Here is an 18738-nt window from a genome sequence, read left to right on the forward strand (position 1 = left end):
TGTACAAGAAGAAATTTATATTGGATTGCGGTCCCCGTGGCTCTCCACAGTTCGTGGCCGCAGCAAAGTAGATAAATCATGCATCAGGACCGGAGGCAGCGCTACAAAGTTCTAATTACCGTCTCCAGGAACCTACCTCCTTTAGGCAGGTCCCACTTCCTAAAGGTCCCAAACAAGTGCGCCAGCTGTGCAATGGAGGACCCAAACTCTGAACATATGGGGATATTTCTGACTCCCCGAGATAAGCAGCTCTCAATTTTCTCTCCAGTCTTCCTCAGCAAGAAGTTCACTTCTCTGTTCCTCAACTAGGCGATCTTTTTCTTGTAGCCAATGTGAAAGTGGAGATGTGGGTGGCTAAAATGTAAAGGCTGCCTATAAGATTGTTGCCAGAAGTTCCTATTGTATCTAGGACATTCACAGCCTTTACCCAAACTAATAAATAGCCAGAACACTCCTTGGATACCAGAACAATCTCCAGGAATGGCAATAGAGAGGGCCTTTCACCAGAGAGACCCCAGGAACCAGAGCACCATGTTCTGACCATTTGATAATGGTTCAGAGGCTTTCCTCTCGGTGTTGGGATTCTGAATAAGGTTTTTGAAAAAAAAACGTTTCTAGCATTTTGATTATTTTTAAGAGCACAAAGAAAAGTTAGTTCGACAGTGAGGGCTCTGCAGACTCCCTATGGATACCTAGAGACTCTGCTGGGGTGACTTCATTCATGGCAGAAGGCCAGCGTTCACAGACGGCTTCAGACCAGGCAATTTGAGCAGAGGCATCATTCCATCCACCAATGAATGCTCTCAAGATTTTTATTTGTACAAGTCACTCTTGAGAGTTATTAAATGCCTTTGCAGATGTAAAGCTTCCATATGGCTGTGAGTGCACACACACACACACACACACACAAACATACATACACACATATACACACATACATGTATACATACATATACTCATATATACATACATACATACATAATACACCCACAGACACACATGTGCACATTGCACACACACACACACACACACGTATACACACATGTACACACATATGCACACATGCATGCATTCACACATACAGTCATCATCCCCCCCCTACCAGTTTTAATCATGAACATTATTTCCCAGAAATAGAAGAAAGCTGTACCTGTGGCAGATTGCATTTTTCTTCCTTCTCATTTTAAAACATCTCTTTCTGCTTACTTGTTACCACTCCCTGTGGTGAGCCAAGAAAACTTTAAAACACAGGTTGGAGTCCCTAAGCAAAGAACACCACCAGGGGATGCTTTTATTTATAATGAGGAGTGTTCAGATCCACAATCTTCGAGGAATTCAGGTATCTAGCTCACCAATGTGCTAAATTTACTCAGAACACGGTAGTAAACACAGTGGCTTTCAGTACAAACAATGGCTGCCTTCCAGTCTCTCTCTCAAATTCAAAGCATTCTTCATAACCAAATTCCTTTGTTTTTTTTTTTTTCTTTTGTACTGTTTCAACTTAATACACATTAATTAAGATTTAAAGCTTGTAGATAATTTAATAAACATTTAATATGGAATGTTTGTCTTTTGGAAAATAAATGTGTGTCATTTTACAAAGGGCACTGTATTTAGACAGAACACGAGCCAGAAATATTGTTTTAATTTCTTCAAATGTTCGAGCCAGAGCAGTGTGCTGGTGAAAGCAATGCTGGGTCTAGTTCAAGGGAAAGATGGGCATGAAGGAAGGAAGAGAGAGGTAATGAGAAGACAGGAAGAGAGAGGAAGGGGAGGGAGAAGGGAATGGGAGGTGTCATGCTAGATTCCAGTTCATCTCAAAGTATTGTTGAAGTCCCCACTGGGCTTTAGGGAGAGGACAATCACAGTATTTAGGCCGAGATATCTGCAGAAAGCACATTAGTGATCAGTAAACTTGAAGCCATTGATGATAGTGGTCACGCTCAAGTTTAATTTCAGGTGGATGTCCCTGTCATCCTGAGGATGCTGTCTACCTTGATTTGGAGGCAGAGTTGGGATTAGGGAGTGGCTATGTAACACAAAGAGCAGAGCCAGAGAGTATCCAGGATATACTTTTCTCCCACAGAGTGAACAGTAGCAAACTTACCTCTCAAGACTGGGGATGGCACAGGTTAGGAGGGTGCACTGTTCCTGTTGAAGACCCAAGTTCAGTTCCTACCACCCATACCCTTCAGATCACAACCACCTCCAGCTCCAAGACGTCAATCCATTCTTCTGACCTCCATGGGCAAAGAACGGCACGTACACACACTGACCAACATACAAACACCCACAAATGCACATGATTGGAAAAATGACAATCAATCTTTGTTTTCAAGTTTAATTGTAGCCAGCTTTATTAAAGATCCTTTTCATAACCATGGTATTCAGGCAGGACATGGGCAGACAATCAATAATACACAAGAACTTCCAAATTCCCTTTTTGTATAGACTACCTAAGTCAGAAAGCCACTGCAAAACCCAATGAAACCTTCATTCAATGCTTTTAAAAGGGGGAAGTAACTTAGAGTGAGGGTTGACATTTCACATTAAGGATGTTGCTTAACAACTTTTCACAAGCCAACCCTGACTTTCAGCAAACGAACATGGCAGAATTATCAGTCTGAAGATCTTTAGATTAAAGGAACCCGTGTTCTTCTGAGAACATTCGATGAAGTCACTGCAAAGCCCACATTGCCCAATAGACTAGAAAAACAATTTTGGGGGTCAGGTTCCAACAGGTCTCTGGTTTTAAGGGAATGAAGTCTATGTTGATAGTATAGGGGGAAGATAACATAAAAATGAATGAGAGAGGCTGGAGAGATGGCTCAGTGGTTAAGAGCACTGGCTGCTATTGCAGAGGTCTTGAGTTCAAATCCCAGCAACTACTTGGTGGCTCACGACCATCTGTAATGGGATCCGATGCCCTCTTCTGGTGTGTCTGAAGGCAGCTACGGTGTAATTATCTATAATGAATAAATAGATCTTAACAAAATCTTAAAAATGGATGAAGGTTTTTTTTAGACCACAAGGCACGTTGTAACTTGGTGGCCATCTATTCAAGAACAGATGTCTCCCCTGGAAGCCAACAGGAACCTTTCAAAATTATCAAGAAAAGAGGTTTTCTGTCCTCAATCCAGCTTGAGTGATACTTTGTTAGTGACACACAATCTTCCCCCACCCTAACGATGAAGTGTTCTGTGTGCTAACAATATAGTGAAAAAAAGTAAAACATAATTTTGCATTTTTATAAAACTTGATAAAAAATAGTATTTCAAACTGTACAGTCATCAGAAGTACACAGTTATCAAAAAGGCACAAGTCACTTGGCATCTCCAGCACCTTCAGCTTTCTGTGCCTGGTCTGTTTTGGCATCTCCATTTTCTGCAGGATTATTCGCATCCTTCCCGGCATCGGCTTTCCCCTTCCCTTGGGTACCATCTCTGCCTTCTTTGCTGGAGCCATTTTAGGCTTGGGCTCAGGCTTTGTAGGAGCAGGTTTAGCAGACAACCTTGCAGATCTTCTCTGTGGCTCGTCCTTTACCTTGGCTTTGTCTCTTTCAGCATCCCCTTCAGCCTTTCTTTTGGTCACAGCAGTGGCAGCAGGAGTGGATTTTACAGCGGTTTGGTCTGTCTGGGAGTTGTCCTAGCTGCTTCTTCACACGGCTACAACAATCAATCTTAAAGAGAGCCATAATTATCTGTTCTCCATAATGATCTGGTCTTAGTCCTCTAGTTGGCCTCCTGTGGTAAAACCACCATTTCTATGTGAATGCACCCATCTACAAGCAGTTGATGAATGCTCAAAAACTTGTCCTTTTTTAAAGTTGACTTGAAATATTTTTACACTTTGGAACCAAAGAAACAATTGACCAAAGGCTGTGATTCTTCTCTTTTCCTCTACACACAAAAATAAAATGCTATTAAGATCTAAAATGCCAATGACCAACTCCACAATACATATCTACTTTACCCAAGAAAACTGAATTATATTAAGAATAAATACAGAGCAGGGAAATGGTCTTGTGGTTCATCTTAAGTCACTTTTTAAAATGCACATGTACCGCGTGGCATGCCAATTGATAAGATGTGTCCCAGGTTTAGTTTTGGTGTCCCAAGAGGGATTAGGAGAACGCAGGGGTGAATCTGCACCTTAAGAAAGATTTGTCTGGAAGAATTGATAGATAGCTGGCATATTTGAAGTGTTCACCAGTAGAAGAGTTCATAAGTTATGATCCCTTTCTGGGACGTTCTAGACACCATTCATAATCCATTAGATACAGTTTCAAATGAATTTCTTGGGGGCTTCTTCTCAATAAAAAGTGGCTTGTCCTGCTTATCCATCAAACAGTCTGTGAAGATGTGACGTGATGATATAATGCTGCAGGTCCTAAATTGTGGAGTGGCTAACAGCAGACCACGTGTAGCCCACAGACCATCCAGTAAGACCAGAACTAACATATGTCAAAGGAGAGAGACTGAGACAGAACACAGCCCATGCTCAATGGTTCCATCACAAGGCGGCACCCCCCGGAAGAAAACCAGGAGAGAGGAGGTGCAGAATAGGGGCAAAGGTGGAGCCCGGGGTTACCCAAAGAGTGGTTACCCGGGGTTACCCAGAGAGTATTACAGTCAGGGAAGACCCAGAGAGAAGCAGTCTAGAAAGATAAGCCATGGAAAAGGACTTAGACTAAGGGCGCTGGCATTTCCTTATTCCCTGGCCGGACAAGGCACAGTGTGGTTCGTTGTTGCTGGATGTTGTCTACCAGGATTGCTTAACGTCATTACTGTCTGCACAAAAGCAAAACAAACGAACAAAATGTATAAAACCTGAACACGCCCTTTAGGGTAAGCAAAGCATTGAGGATTTTTGACTTCAAACTCAGGCGTTTTGTGAGCATGGGGAGGGAGCAGCGAAGAGAGAGCTCCGGGCGCAAACAAGAGGCAGAGCATAGAGCGTTCCCCTTCCTTCAGATTCAGGTTACAGCCGCCACCCGCTTAATATCCTTCTACGTGAGAACCTGTTTCTTCTCATCAGAAACTCCATTCCATCTTCCTAGGTGATGTCTGCTCTCAGCTATTAAATTTGATGCCAATTAATCTTACTAATAAATTCACGGGTTCAAGGAAGTTTGGGTTGAGTTTGGAATTGCGTATGCAGAAGAGGATAGACTCAAACCAGTCACCCTAGGCCAGTTAGGAGACCATGAACGGTCACTACCTGTGAGCCTACTCATTGCTCCAAAGACCTGGGCACTGCGATTTTCGTCTTCTAATATTATTTTTTTTACATGCTCATTCGCCATTGTCTCCTGCTGATGAATGTGCCTAATAGGGAATTTTAGCCACACAGCCAAATATGCTTCCCCACTCACAGGGTGCCAGACAGCTGGCTAGAAGAAAAAAAATCAGTTCCAAATGTATATTTCAAAATTCTTGTTTAGATGTGTGTGGAGAAAACCTCTGCAGTGTGTGGAGGTGTCAGATTTTTCCCACATGATTTGCTAACGCCCAGGGCTCCAAAGAAAAACACACTTTCTTTTTATCTATTACTTCAGTATTTTCTCAACAATGAAAAATGGTAGGTCAGTTTTGAAAACTAATATTAGCATTATACAAAGATCCAAATTTAGGAAAGCACTTTTGAAAACACGTCACCTAATTTGTCTTCCTCCTACTGATTGGTAGAACATTCCAATGTGATTTACACAGTCTAGGGAAACAAGCAATAAGCTTTAATACCTGAACATACACAGAGGGGTGCTACGTAAATGCTCCCAGGTTTGGTGTGCTTGCCCGAGAGAGCTTGACACCTACCTCAAATGAACATTCGTTTTGCACACAAACACACAAAAAATACACCCTGTTGCATTTCAAAGGACAATTCAGAATGTCTCCATGTTTGTATAAAACATAACATAAAACATTATAGTTATAAAGATACCGAGCCAAATTGAGAATAGGCTATTGGATTCAAAAGTTGTCAAAGAAAATGGGGGAAATGGGTTTGATTTATCATGATGACTGTTTGGAAAATATGCAGCATGCTTTGCGGCATGGTGTAACACCTCACGCTATGAGGAGTCAGTCTTGCTTCTGTGTCATGGTGTTGTGACAAGAGTGTCTAGCATACCAGTGTCACTTCCAGCAGCAGTCTGGGGACCTGGCTTGGCTCCTTAGGAAGCCATAAATCTTGCTGCTGTTTATCAAGACCTAAAGGGACCTCTGTCTGAAGGAGTGGCGGGCACATTCTGACTCTAATCTCTGACATCAGCTTGCACAGGCTAGTAACATTGTAACCCAGAACTATCCAAAAGTTGCAGCATGGGTAGGTGTCACAGCTTCTTGGGCAGCTTAATTGACTGCATTTGGAAGGTGGCCCTCACTGGACAAGGGAAACCGTGGGGGGTCACGGGGGATGTATAAAGGCGAAAGCTGAAGCCAAACAGGTCACCAAAGCATATACTTAAAAAAATGAGATAAATTATGGAATGTCCGGGCTTTGATTCCAAAGGGATCGATCTATCTACCTCTACACAATGGTATTCCAGCAGGAAAGAGTTAAAACAGAGAAGGACAGACTGAAATGAATCTCATTGGCTGAGAAAAAGATGCAACTGGAGACTGTCTTGTTAAGCAAAACACAGCAGCTAGAGAATACAAAGGTCACATGGGTCTCATTTCTGGATCCCAAATTTTGAATAATCTATGCATGCTTGGGGAGCTCTACCCACGAGATCTCAACAATATGGTTGCCTAAGTAAGACCTACCTGATGACAAAGCCAGTTGGCATGTCCATGTGGGCAGGGGCAGTTTCAAGGTGGGGGGGGCACCCCTAAATGAAAAGCTTTGGGCAATCAATCCCATGGAAAGAGCCTTCTCCAGGAATGACCCCTCCCCCAGTGGTTATCTAATCCGAAGAGATCCAAACTCCAAATGAAGTACATAGGAGCAACACTAAAGGGTCCCTGCAGGTCATGGTTATAGTTTTATATGCACATGCTTGTGTGTGTGTGCGTGCGTGTGTGTGTGTGTGTGTGTGTGTGTGTGTGTGTGTGTGTGTGTGTGTGTGTAACAGTTATAATTAAAATAAAAGGTCATGAATTTGAGAGGAGGGGGAATACCAGACAATTTGATAGAGAGTGGGAAAGGGGTAAATGATGTAAGTAAAACACCCATATATAAAGTTCGGAGTGAATAAATAATTTTTAATGATAATGAACTTTACAGTTGTACCTCGTCTAGGTCTTGGGTTGCAAAAAAGCCCACTAGAGATCAGATCACACATGGACTTTCCTCAGATGATGAGCACCCAGACCACAGGGAAAATGGACTGAGAGGTGAAGAGAAATTTCTGGGCAAAGCTGTAATAGTTTATATGACTTGTTCTGCCAATGGCAGCCAAAAGGAGTGTGGCTGGAAAATCAATATGGAAGGGGGGGAATTTAAAGACGTCTTGAGAAAAATGAAAAAAAAAAAAAGGAAAAACAGCCTCATTAAAACATTTGGAAGTAATTACAGAAGCCACCTTGAAACAATCAGCACTAAGTTCAGCTATAGAAAAATGTAGTCTTAGCTCAGTTAACTCTTCCACTCCCACACAGATGTGGGTTCCCTCAGACACAACCTCAGCTCAATAAACCCCCGATACCCTCTGAACTCATTTTTTTATAGGAACCACTGGTGTTCAGAGAAGGGGGCTCCACCAAATATGAAAGAGCTATGAATCAGAGAAACCATACAAATTACCTCTAAAAATCATAGACACCAAACGCCTAGCAACGCATCATAACCTTGCACGGTAGAAACAGCTTGAAATGTAATATCTATAATCAGCTTGGGATCAGGCCTTTTTGATTTATTTGTTAAATGACCCCAGAAAACAAGTCACAACAGAAGAGAGCTAGACCCAGGTGTGTGTGGGGCAGGGGCTCCTGACCTTGTCTTTCCACCGGGACACACTAGGGACCAGTCTCGTGGGTTAGGACTTCGGCAAGCCTCGGAACTCTGGTTAGCTTTGGGGCTTGGCTGGTTTGCCAGTTTCTGCCACCCACCTCTCTGTTGTACGATTAGAAGCCCACACCACCAGACTGGGTATTTTTTCATGAGAGCTTGGTATGGGCCTCAGTCCTTGTTCTTTTACAATTACTCTTCATCCTTCTAGTTCTTGGAAACATTTTTCAAGGTGTTTCTGAGTCAGAGAAAGTTTACAGATCTTCATTAAAAAGAGCAACTGCTTGTGCAAGGGATGGAGAGGCCAGAAGCTCAGAACACCAGTTAGGGGCATTTTGATGCTATAACTGTCCCAATTTGACCCTCATTCTTACCATTTTTGTGACTCAGTTCTCTGCATATGTGTAGTTACTTGCAGAAACATGTGTACAAGCAGGTACATACATGTGTGTCATGTACATATATATACATATATATGTAGGTGCGTACAGAACTGTGTGTACAAGCAGGTACATGCATGTATTATGTATACATGCATTTGACATGCACAGGAATGAATGCACATATTTATATAATAAATTGAGAGAAGCTAGTGATTGTGTATTGGCTCCATCTTTAGTGTTAATATAAATTGTGGTACTTTTAAATTTATTAGTCAGTCCAATTCTATAGTAGAAGGATATTTATTTTGTGGGGTATAAGAGTTTATGGGGCATGAGTAATTATGAAATTTGTAATAAAATTTAGTGAGATAACTTTGTAATAAAAAGTAACTGCCATTTTAATATTTTATATATGTATGGGTGCTCAGCAAGAAATTTAAATGCAAAAACATAGCTTCAAAGAAATTACAGAGTTAATTATACTATAATGGATTATATGTCATAAATAAAATAACACTGTATTAATAAAAACATAATTTAAAATCATAAATTATATATTTTACATGTTTATTTTTATTTTATGTGTCTGAACATTTGCCTGCATGCATGTATATGTGCCACATGTGTGACTCGTTCCTGTAGAGGTCAGAAGAGGGCATCAGATTCTCTGGAACCAGAGTTGGGATAGTTTGAGCTGCCCTGTAGGTTCTAGGAACTGAACTTGTGTCCTCTGATAGAGTAGCTGTGACATCATCTCTCCAGCCCCCACAAGAATAGTATTCTCACTTTAGGAGTAACCCTAAGAGGAAGAGGCTGTCAGTACTCCCAAGTGGGAACGCAAGACCTAGGAATGGAATGTTTAAGATCAATCCATGGAATAGGGTAAGTGGCTCAAATACTGAGGCCTGGTTCTTAATACTGTCTCCTCCTCAAAAGGAATCAGAGTCTTTCAGAGAAATGATAGCTTCGGTATGTGAGCAATGAGGTTATTGAATCTATGAAGCCACAAGACAAAGAACTGCTGAAACACAAATTAATTAATCGATTAGTTAATTACATTTAAAATGACAGTAGGATGATGGGTGTAAGTCAAAGGTACATAGCAACCATCTGAAGGGATTCCAAAGAGCCTTAGGGACACAAAATAAACTAGCACTGAGTCCAGTGGAAAAAACAGACATGATAGAGATGGGAAAGATGGCGCAGCTCAGAAGAGAGAGCGCTCGTTGCACTTGCAGAAGATGCGAGTTCAGTCTATACTGGGAGAGTCAGGATCCCCTGTAACTCCAGCCCAGGAATCAATTGAATCTTCAGATATTCCCACACTAGTGTCATGCGTGCTTTCATGAGTGAGCACGTGTGCATGTGCACACACATGCACACTATAATACTCTCTTAAAGATATGAGAGAATCCATAGTGACAGAAATTAATGACCAAAGGGACCAGTAGAAAGACATGTTTCCCTTGCAGAAGCATTCCAGACGTGAATGCAGATGCCCAACTGTTCACAGGAGAGCATGACCCAACCCCCACTACCCCCCGTCATTCGGTGTAAAGAGATTTCCATTCAAGGAGCACATCATACAGTGAGAGGGGAGAACAGCTTCAGAGAAAAGAATCCTGACAATTATACACAATCATACATCTTATGGCTGAAATGTAGCCTTGATATGGCATTTTGAAAATGCTACCTTGCCTCTGTGGACTTCCTCCTCTAACTCATTACTCTAGTCATGAGGAGAAGCATAGGAAATATCAATTGAGAGTTGTCCTAGTAAACATCACACTAGAACCACCAAGGTAACGGACAGTGTGAGAATCTGGCACAGTAGATAGGAGCCCACAAAGACATCACTGTGGACTCTGCTGTGGTGTCCCTGATAGGTTCTCAGAGCATGAAAGTACAGCAAAGGGAAGCAAAACAAGGTCCAGATTGCAGATGATTGCAAAGAATTTGAACAGAAAGAATCCACATAACGTCAAGATGTAAACCAAGAAGGGCCACGTTAGGTCGGAGTGAGGGGCTGCGGAACGCAAAGGGATTTCAGTCACGGGAATACATCTTTGTGCTTACGAGCTTTCTAACACAAGATTCCTAAGCAATGCCTCGGGTAGAAAGCAATGGTTTGGAAAGTGTAGGAAACAGCAGACCAATCAGAGCAATCTGCTTGCATCTAGCTCATAAACTGAGATGAGTAAAAAAGTTAGGGCATCTCCTTTAGAATGGAGACTACTGGATTTTCATAGAATTAGTATCTTCCCATGTTTGCAAAAATTCGCAGGCATTGCCATCTGTCTTAGTCAGGGTTTCTATTCCTGCACAAAGCATCATGACCAAGAAGCAAGTTGGGGAGGAAAGGGTTTATTCAGCTTACACTTCCACATTGCTGTTCATCACCAGAGGAAGTCAGGACTGGAACCCAAGCAGGTCAGGAAGCAGGAGTTGATGCAGAGGCCATGGAGGGATGTCACTTAATGACTTGCTTCCCCTGGCTTGCTCACCCTGCTTTCTTATAGAACCCAGGTCTACTAGCCTAGGGAATGGCACCACCCACAATGCGCTGGGCCCTCCCCCCTTGATCACTAGTTGAGAAAATGCCTTCCAGCTGGATCTCATGGAGGCATTTCCTCACCGGAGGCTTCTTTCTCCCTGTTAATTTGCCACATAAAACCAACCAGTACACTATCTGACCATACTCTACACAATGATGCATATTATGTACTCTGTCTTTCTGTCTGTCTGTCTGTCTATCCATCCATCCATCCATCCATCCATCTATCTATTCATTCATCCATCATTCATTATCTATTTATTTGTTTCTCTGTCTATTCATCATCCATCTATCATCTTTCTATCCATCTATCTATTATGTATTATCTATCATATCTATTTATCATCTACTTGTCTATCTAACATTTGTTTATCTATTATATATATAATCTATCACTTATCTATTTATCATGTATCTACCTACCTATCATCTATCTGTCCCACACTTCTCTGTGTCTATAGGTTCTAAATTCACCTGATGTTTTGAACTACATGCTGACTTTGGGGGACTAAGGAATTCATGAAGCATCAGTGAGATGGAAAATGAAAGAAACACATTTTGTTTTGTTTATGCCACTAAGTACCTGATGCTTAGGCTACCTGCAGCCCAATCTACTTCGCATATTTCTAAAACAAACAAACAAAAAATAACTTATTTGGTACCATCAAGAATGGAAGATCTTGAACCCAAAGGAGACCTTTCTCTAACTTCATGAACTAGGATCTGATGTTATAAGACAGTAATTCTGGAAGGGATCTATTTGTAAGATAAGAAATGCTCTCATGCTCCAATCCTCAGACACCATGGGTCTCATTGCTTTAAGAAAATGACTGTAACGTACATCAAGAGAGAGCAGTCCCATGGTAGAGTCATAGGAGCATGACCATCAGTAATGGTAGCTCTGTCTGACACTTTGGGAAATGTCTCCTTTTACTTCCCATACCCAGACTCTATATAATGCTGGAAACTCTGAGAAGCACAGGAGGATGTGCTGTAGTGCATTCTCTATCAGAGACTCCCTGTGGAGTCACCAGCAATAGCAGCAACTATGGTGGTGGTATTCCTGGCTCCTGGTAAATGCATGTGATTACTTTGGAATATATTTTTAATCCATGTGGTTTATATTATATACATTCCCAGTGTTTGTGGGCTCTTTATAGGAAGAGATGGCCAAGGAAAAACACAGATATTTTCATGACAGCCAAATGGAGCCTGGATTCATTTTATTTGAATATTAAAAATGATATGACCCTGTTGAGAACCTCTAGATGATGAAGTGGGGTGTATCTGTTACACGTGTAGGGTTTAATTTAACCCAAGATTTTACTACTAAAGTAATTTTTTTAGAAAAGGGGGACTGATTTATGGTGAATAAAGTCTGGGGATTTTATGGTAATCCAGTTCAAACCTCAGACTTTAAGTCAGAATCTTGGTGTATGAATACCAGCTCTCCACTGTGAGCTGATGTTGCCACTTAATCTGATCCTCCTGAAATTCCTTCTTTTTTTTTTTTTTTTACCCAGACAAACAGGTGACCTAACACACTTAGGTCCAGCTCTGCTATTCTGGGGTAAGGGTCTATATTGTATACTACCTGTGAAGTAATGAAGGTCAGTCAGTCAGGGATCACACAGCCAATAGTACTGCACAATGTGTGGGTTTTGAATGATGACTCCAGAAATATGTTCATGTTCTAGTCCCAGGGTCCTGAGATATGTCATCACAAAATAAAGGAGACAGATACAAAAATTCTAGGAAGATAATACCATCCTAAAAGGCAGGCAAAGATGTCAGGGATCAAGAAAGCTAGGAGATGTGGCACTACTGGCTTTAAGGATGGAAGAAAGACCTACGAACTAGGAGATCTCATGGAGTTCTAGCAGTTGCAGAACTTGGTATCACATGGATTATTGGGTAGAAAGACTTTCTTTTCAATACCTTGATTTTAGGACTTCTGATTTCTAAAACATAAAAAACAAAGCAAAAACCACCACCAACTTCTCCTCTTCCTCCTCTTCCTCTTTCTTCTTGTGATCCTGATTCTGATTCAATTTTTCTTGTTCTTCTTCCCTTTTCCCCTTCCCCTCCCCCTCCTCCACCTTCTGCTGTTGCTGTTGTTACAGCTGAAATAAGATACATCCTAATGGATGAAATATTATCAGCAATTCCTTGAAAATAAAATTTTGACCAGGTTGATCACCATTTTAAAGAAGAGTGTTTGCCCATGAAGACAGGAGTCGAGTGAGATTACCAGCTACATGAAATTACCAGCTTCATGTCAGTATTGAGTAGGGTGGTGTCTTGTGGATAAAACAGCATATTTAAGACTGTTGCTAAACACAAGTTCTTCCACAAAGCAACCTTTTATAGGTCATTCTTCATGTGGTCACTTGGAGACACAGGGTACTCAGCAATCCTTGTGTCTGAGACATGGAAGGGCAAGTCCCCTCTGTACTTGGTGCCTATCAAATGACTTTTAGCTTGAGTTTTAATTCAAGTATTATTAGAATCCCTTGGAGTGGCTTAAGGAGAATGCCGAGGCAGTCTAACTTGATAGGTAAGTGTTAAGGAGAATGCTGAGGCAGTCTAACTTGATAGTTGAGTGTTAAGGAGAATGTTGAGGCAGTCTAACTTGATGGGTAAGTTTCTCCAATCTTCAGGGGAGGCTACAAGGTGTAACCATGTATTACACAACAAAGGGGGTCCCAGACTCCAGACATTTCCCTTTCTTCTTCTGGAATCTTGAAATAATCTGAATGCATATGTGGCTTGTACAGTCACAGAACATAGAAAGGAAGCCTGGAGATTGCTTGGGGGATGCAGAAATAAAACAAAGAAGACTTTAGGCCAAAGATAATCTAATGGCAGAAGTTTGTTAGTATGATTTAACAGTAAAATCCGAGATTCCAGAGAGTGACATCCAAACACGTGCCTACCTGTGTAACATCTAAGTCAGCCTGGCTGACATCCCAGTGACTCTATGCTATTGAATGTCATCTGTAGACATGTATACCTCTGTCAATCAGCTTGTATCAGCTCTATCCCAAGAGTTCCTAGATGGTCTTCATGTCTGGCATAAACTAGGGGGATAAGGAAACCTTACAAAAACACTTTACCCCATTTTTTTAACCTGACTTATTTCAACATGTAACTTTCTATGAGACTAAAACTCAGGAAGTAGAGGAGAAACCCAAGTTTTTAAGGATAGAAATGGGTGTCTGGTTTGCTTCCTTTGACATTTGCTCCATCACGTTTTTCTCTGCAGCAATCACAACTTAGAATAACTAGCCAGAATTACCTAACAGCCAGATGTGCTATGGTGCCAGACAAACTTCTGTGAGTATCTTGTGATAGCTGCATGCATGGGAAAACCTCAGGTCAAACCACCTCTGGGTCCTGCTGTGTTTCCCACTAAAACAGATTTTTTTAAAAAATACACGGTGATTTATATGTGTCTGATGACAAGCTAGAGAACATATTCAGCTTTGTTGTAAGTATCCTTCTGTCCTATGTATATTTTCTATTTTCTGTTTCCATTTGTCTAAAGTCTTAACAATGCATATGAAGAGATGGAAGACCCATTCATCAGACCCTTTAAGCCGAAATCACCCCTTCTGATGCCATCTTTTATGTCCATGCAGCTGCTCCAGTGGAGTCATTCTCTATTATTAAGATTATCTTTGCCCCTACACCCAAGATTCTGAGAATCCAGAGAGACTTATTGTGGTTGGTATTCATGCATATCCATCAAGAAATATGAAATATGTTCAATCACAAGTAATAGAGCCGTTGACCTACTGATGGCTTAAAGAGGTTTTGAGCTTTTCCTAGGATGGGTCTAGAGCTGGTGAGAGCATGGCTGGCTACTGTGACATAGTGTCATTCAGTGTCCAAGCCGTTTTGTGTGTCTAGAAAGGGCCACACCTGAGCTGTACCATCCACAGGTAGCTTCCCGATGAACCAGCTTCGCCAGCAGATCCTTTGATGAACTAAAATGGCGATGTACATAAAACACTTCATCCACATTCTAGAAAACACAAGACTGGAGGAGAAAAAAATGTTACCACGTTGGCCATCATTTTGGTTAGGCATGATAAGTTGTATGGGAACATGATCGGGGTTTATGTTTGAGCCCGATTGGAAAGATTTATTGCAAATGGCCATCTTTGCTAGAATACGAGCAAAGTTATAAACCGTAACTTTTACACTGTGTCCAATGCCATGTTGAGTGAAAACAGAGCTCACTGAATTTCTTGTAACACAAATCTAATAAGTGAGATTTATTATTAACAGTACTGTGATGCCCTAAGGTTTAGAATGATGTTGACCAAAAAAAAAAAAAAATTAGCTATAGAGCAGCCTATAGATATAATCATTGCTCTTTGATTTTGCTTTCTTTTAAAATAATGTTCAATCATAAAACCCAAATGTCCGGAAGAAAATTTAATTATTTTGAATGAGACTGGGGAGGTGCTTAGTGGTAAATCTCCATCACCCACATAAAAGCCAAGATGGTAGCATATGTCTGTAATTCCAGTGCTGGGGTTACTAAAATAGGAAAAACCCAGGGACACATGACCCTGATAGTCTGGTGACATTGTCCAGGTTTGATGAGAAGACTTTGCCTTGGAGAAGCTAGAGCGACAGTTCAGTGGTTAAGATCTTGAATCATTCTTGTAGAGGACTGAAACTCAGTTCCCAGAACTCATGTTAGGCAACTCACAACTGCCTATAATCCAAATCCCAAAAGATCTGATATTACACACACACACACACACACACACACATACACTCTTAAAAATAAAGAAAAATTTTTCAAAACGATGTGGAGAGCGATAGAGAAGAGACACATAAAGCCAAAGTTGACCTCTGTGCCCGACACATGTGCATGCACCCCCATACACACACATACATATGAATACATACTACATATATACGCATGAGCACATATAGACACTACACATTGATCATTAATTATTTATATGAAAATAAGCACATGGTTATTTATTTAAAGGAGTCCATTTCAAATATTTATTTTTAAAGTGTAGACATTTTCTATACAGAAAGGTTAAGGGGGTTTCTACACTTGCTGCAGATTACAATTCTTCTCTGGATTATTTGTCTGTCAATTAATTAATTATTTGCTTTATTGTGTTTACCTTCCTCAACAACACAAGCGCCCCTCAAACTCAGCAAAACACTGACCTATTTTGAATTCTTTGTCAAGAGCTTACACTTAGCTACACAAGTCAGGGCTTGCTGGTTGATTGTTACTGGCTCTGGAAAGCAGTTCTGAAAACTGCTGTCCCAAGCATTAAACAAATATGATAATACACTACATATTAAACTGAACGACATCCATTCAGAAGCTTTGGAGAAACTGCTCTGCCCGACAGAAAGGCACACAAATGAAGTTAGTCTTAGCTGAGAAGTATATTGAAATCCAGATTTTAAAACAGTTTTTATCCTATGTTGTCTTAGGGTCTCTATGTCTGCGATGAAACACTGTATCCAAAGAGCAAGTTGGAGAGGGAAAGGGTGTATATTGTTTGTACTTCCAGATCATATTGTCTATCAATGGAGGAAGTCAGGACAGGAACTCAAGCAGAGGAGGAATCTGGAGGCAGAAGCCATGGAGGGGTGCTAGTTCTTAGCTTGCTCCAAAATGGCTTGCTTAGCCTGTTTCCTATGGAACCCAGTGCCACTGGCCCAGGGATGGCACCACCCTCAATGGGCTGGACCCTCTCCCATTGATCACTGATTGAAAAAGTTCCCTACAGTAGGATCTCATGGAGGCACTTCCTCAACTGATTCACTTTCTTCTCTGACATTTTCTGTGTCAACTTGACACACACACACACACACACACAAAAAAAAAAAAACCTGTAGATGTATCATCCTATATTTTCTCTCTCATAACAGACATGCATGTTTTAAAGTATGGAAAGATGGCTCTGTGATTAAGAGCACTTCTTGCTCTTGCAAAGGGACCAGGCCCAGTGTCCAGCACCACATGGCTGCTCACAACTATCTTAAACTCTGGCTTTAGAGGACCCAACCCTTCTTCTGGGCACCCTAGTTGGGCACTAGGGAAAGAGGAGGTGCAGCAACATACATGCAGGCAAAACAGCACACACAAAAGAAAAGAAAGTAAATTATAAAACAATATAACTTGTTACAACACCAGGGACCATCCAATGACCTGGTTCACCATAGTTGACACACCTGGTCACCTGTACACACGTGAACATACACAGACACTTTACTTGTCTCTGCTTCATTTTGTTCTCCACAGCCTAACTGTCTGCCACTTGCGTGCTCATCCACCCCATGAGCAGGGTCTTTTGTAAACACCAAAAGAGTCAGATAGACCTGCCTGGCTTTGTCAGCTCAATCTACCATCCTGTTCGGCCAGCCAGAAGGGATCTGTCCAGAGCTCAGCTGTCCTAATGCATGAGTCCCATTCTGCTGCAGAGACACTTGAAGGTGGCAGTAGAAATGTCAGCCCTGTTCTCAGCGTGAGTGCTCAGAATGACTATGCCACTGTGTGGGAGACAGGAGCCACCATCATTTGAAAGAAGAGATAACACATGCTACAAACTAATACCATCGTCAGCTCTGAGAATGGGGTTGTGGCAGCTTTGTGAGACATGGACAGTATTCTCAGGCTGTGCAGAGGACTCCATGCTATGAAACCATCTCAAACAACGGCAGCCCGGTGCTCAGTCTGAAAGCTCAGCCTCGGAGTACAAATCTGATTAACGCATACGGTTGTTATGCACCTGCTTGCCCTTACTTCCAAGTCTCTCCATGGTAGGAGCCCAATTTCACTGCCCAATGGTGCACTCTCTTAACATACGAAGATCTTATAGCCAAGTTACTTCACTCTTGATGGGCTTTGAAGGAATGTTTTCTTACCTTCCAAGAAGAATGCTGTTACCCGATCTTGCAGTCATAATTCCAAACATGTGCATTATAATCATCTTGACCTATTGGACCCAATGGCTTATTCAGTAAATTATAAAAATGCTGGAGTCCTCTGTGAATCTGTTGTTCTACGTTTAATTTTACTCTTCCTCCAAGCCACTTATTTGCAGAGCCAAGGGAGTGAGTCCAGGCCGACTTGAGACCTCCTGAACCTGAGCAAAGCTGAGGTTTACCACCAACATACGGTGGGGGGAAGGGGGAACAAACCAAACCAAAACAACGACAAACCCAGCACTGTACCTGGTTGTGTGGACATGAAAATTGTGATTCTCCAAGCCTGTTAAATTGAGATATGGTATGGCCACCACACAACTAAATATGCAAATTCTAAGGTACAGGGGGATCATACAACCATTATTAAAGTGGCATCAAATAAACATATTCGCACGCGCATCAATCACATTCTCCCTCGATTCCTCGGTCCATCCTTTCGCCTGTGACTGAGGATCCCAGAGGAACTGGTTTGGAGTGAATTCTGCACGTTTTAGTTTAATTTTCTCCAATTCAAACAACACTTACACAATGAGGGGAGCAGCGAACAATTCAAAGGAACAAACCATCAAATTAAAATTCCGAACTCAATTGTTTGGCTCATACTGGGCTAAATTTACATCTCCCATCACACGGTGGGAATTCACTCTGTGGGAGATTTTTCTGGTTACATTTTTTTCCCCTCAGAAAACCTTTGCTGCCTCCTTTCTGTGTTCTAAAGGGTGAACTGCCTGTCACTGTACCTTTAATGATAAGAAAGAAATAAAACTGGGCTCCAGGAGAATACAATGAGGCCATAATTTTGAAATTAAAATACAGAATATGATATATCAGTATAATTGTCCTGTTTGTGTGCAGATAACTCTACCT

General features: G+C 41.5%; 1 pseudogene across 1 annotated transcript; it reads right to left on the reverse strand.

Annotated features, from left to right (window-relative positions):
- Positions 1-3322: 3322 nt before the first annotated feature.
- LOC308436783 (non-histone chromosomal protein HMG-17-like) lies at positions 3323-6799 on the reverse strand (annotated as a pseudogene). The gene is made up of 2 exons: positions 6771-6799; positions 3323-3580 (listed from the first exon to the last, which is right to left on the reverse strand). The product of its transcript is annotated as a non-histone chromosomal protein HMG-17-like (transcript).
- Between the last annotated feature and the right edge of the window lie 11939 nt (positions 6800-18738).

This window comes from Micromys minutus, assembly GCF_963924665.1.
Source record: "Micromys minutus genome assembly, chromosome: 25".
Lineage (NCBI taxonomy): Eukaryota > Metazoa > Chordata > Mammalia > Rodentia > Muridae > Micromys > Micromys minutus.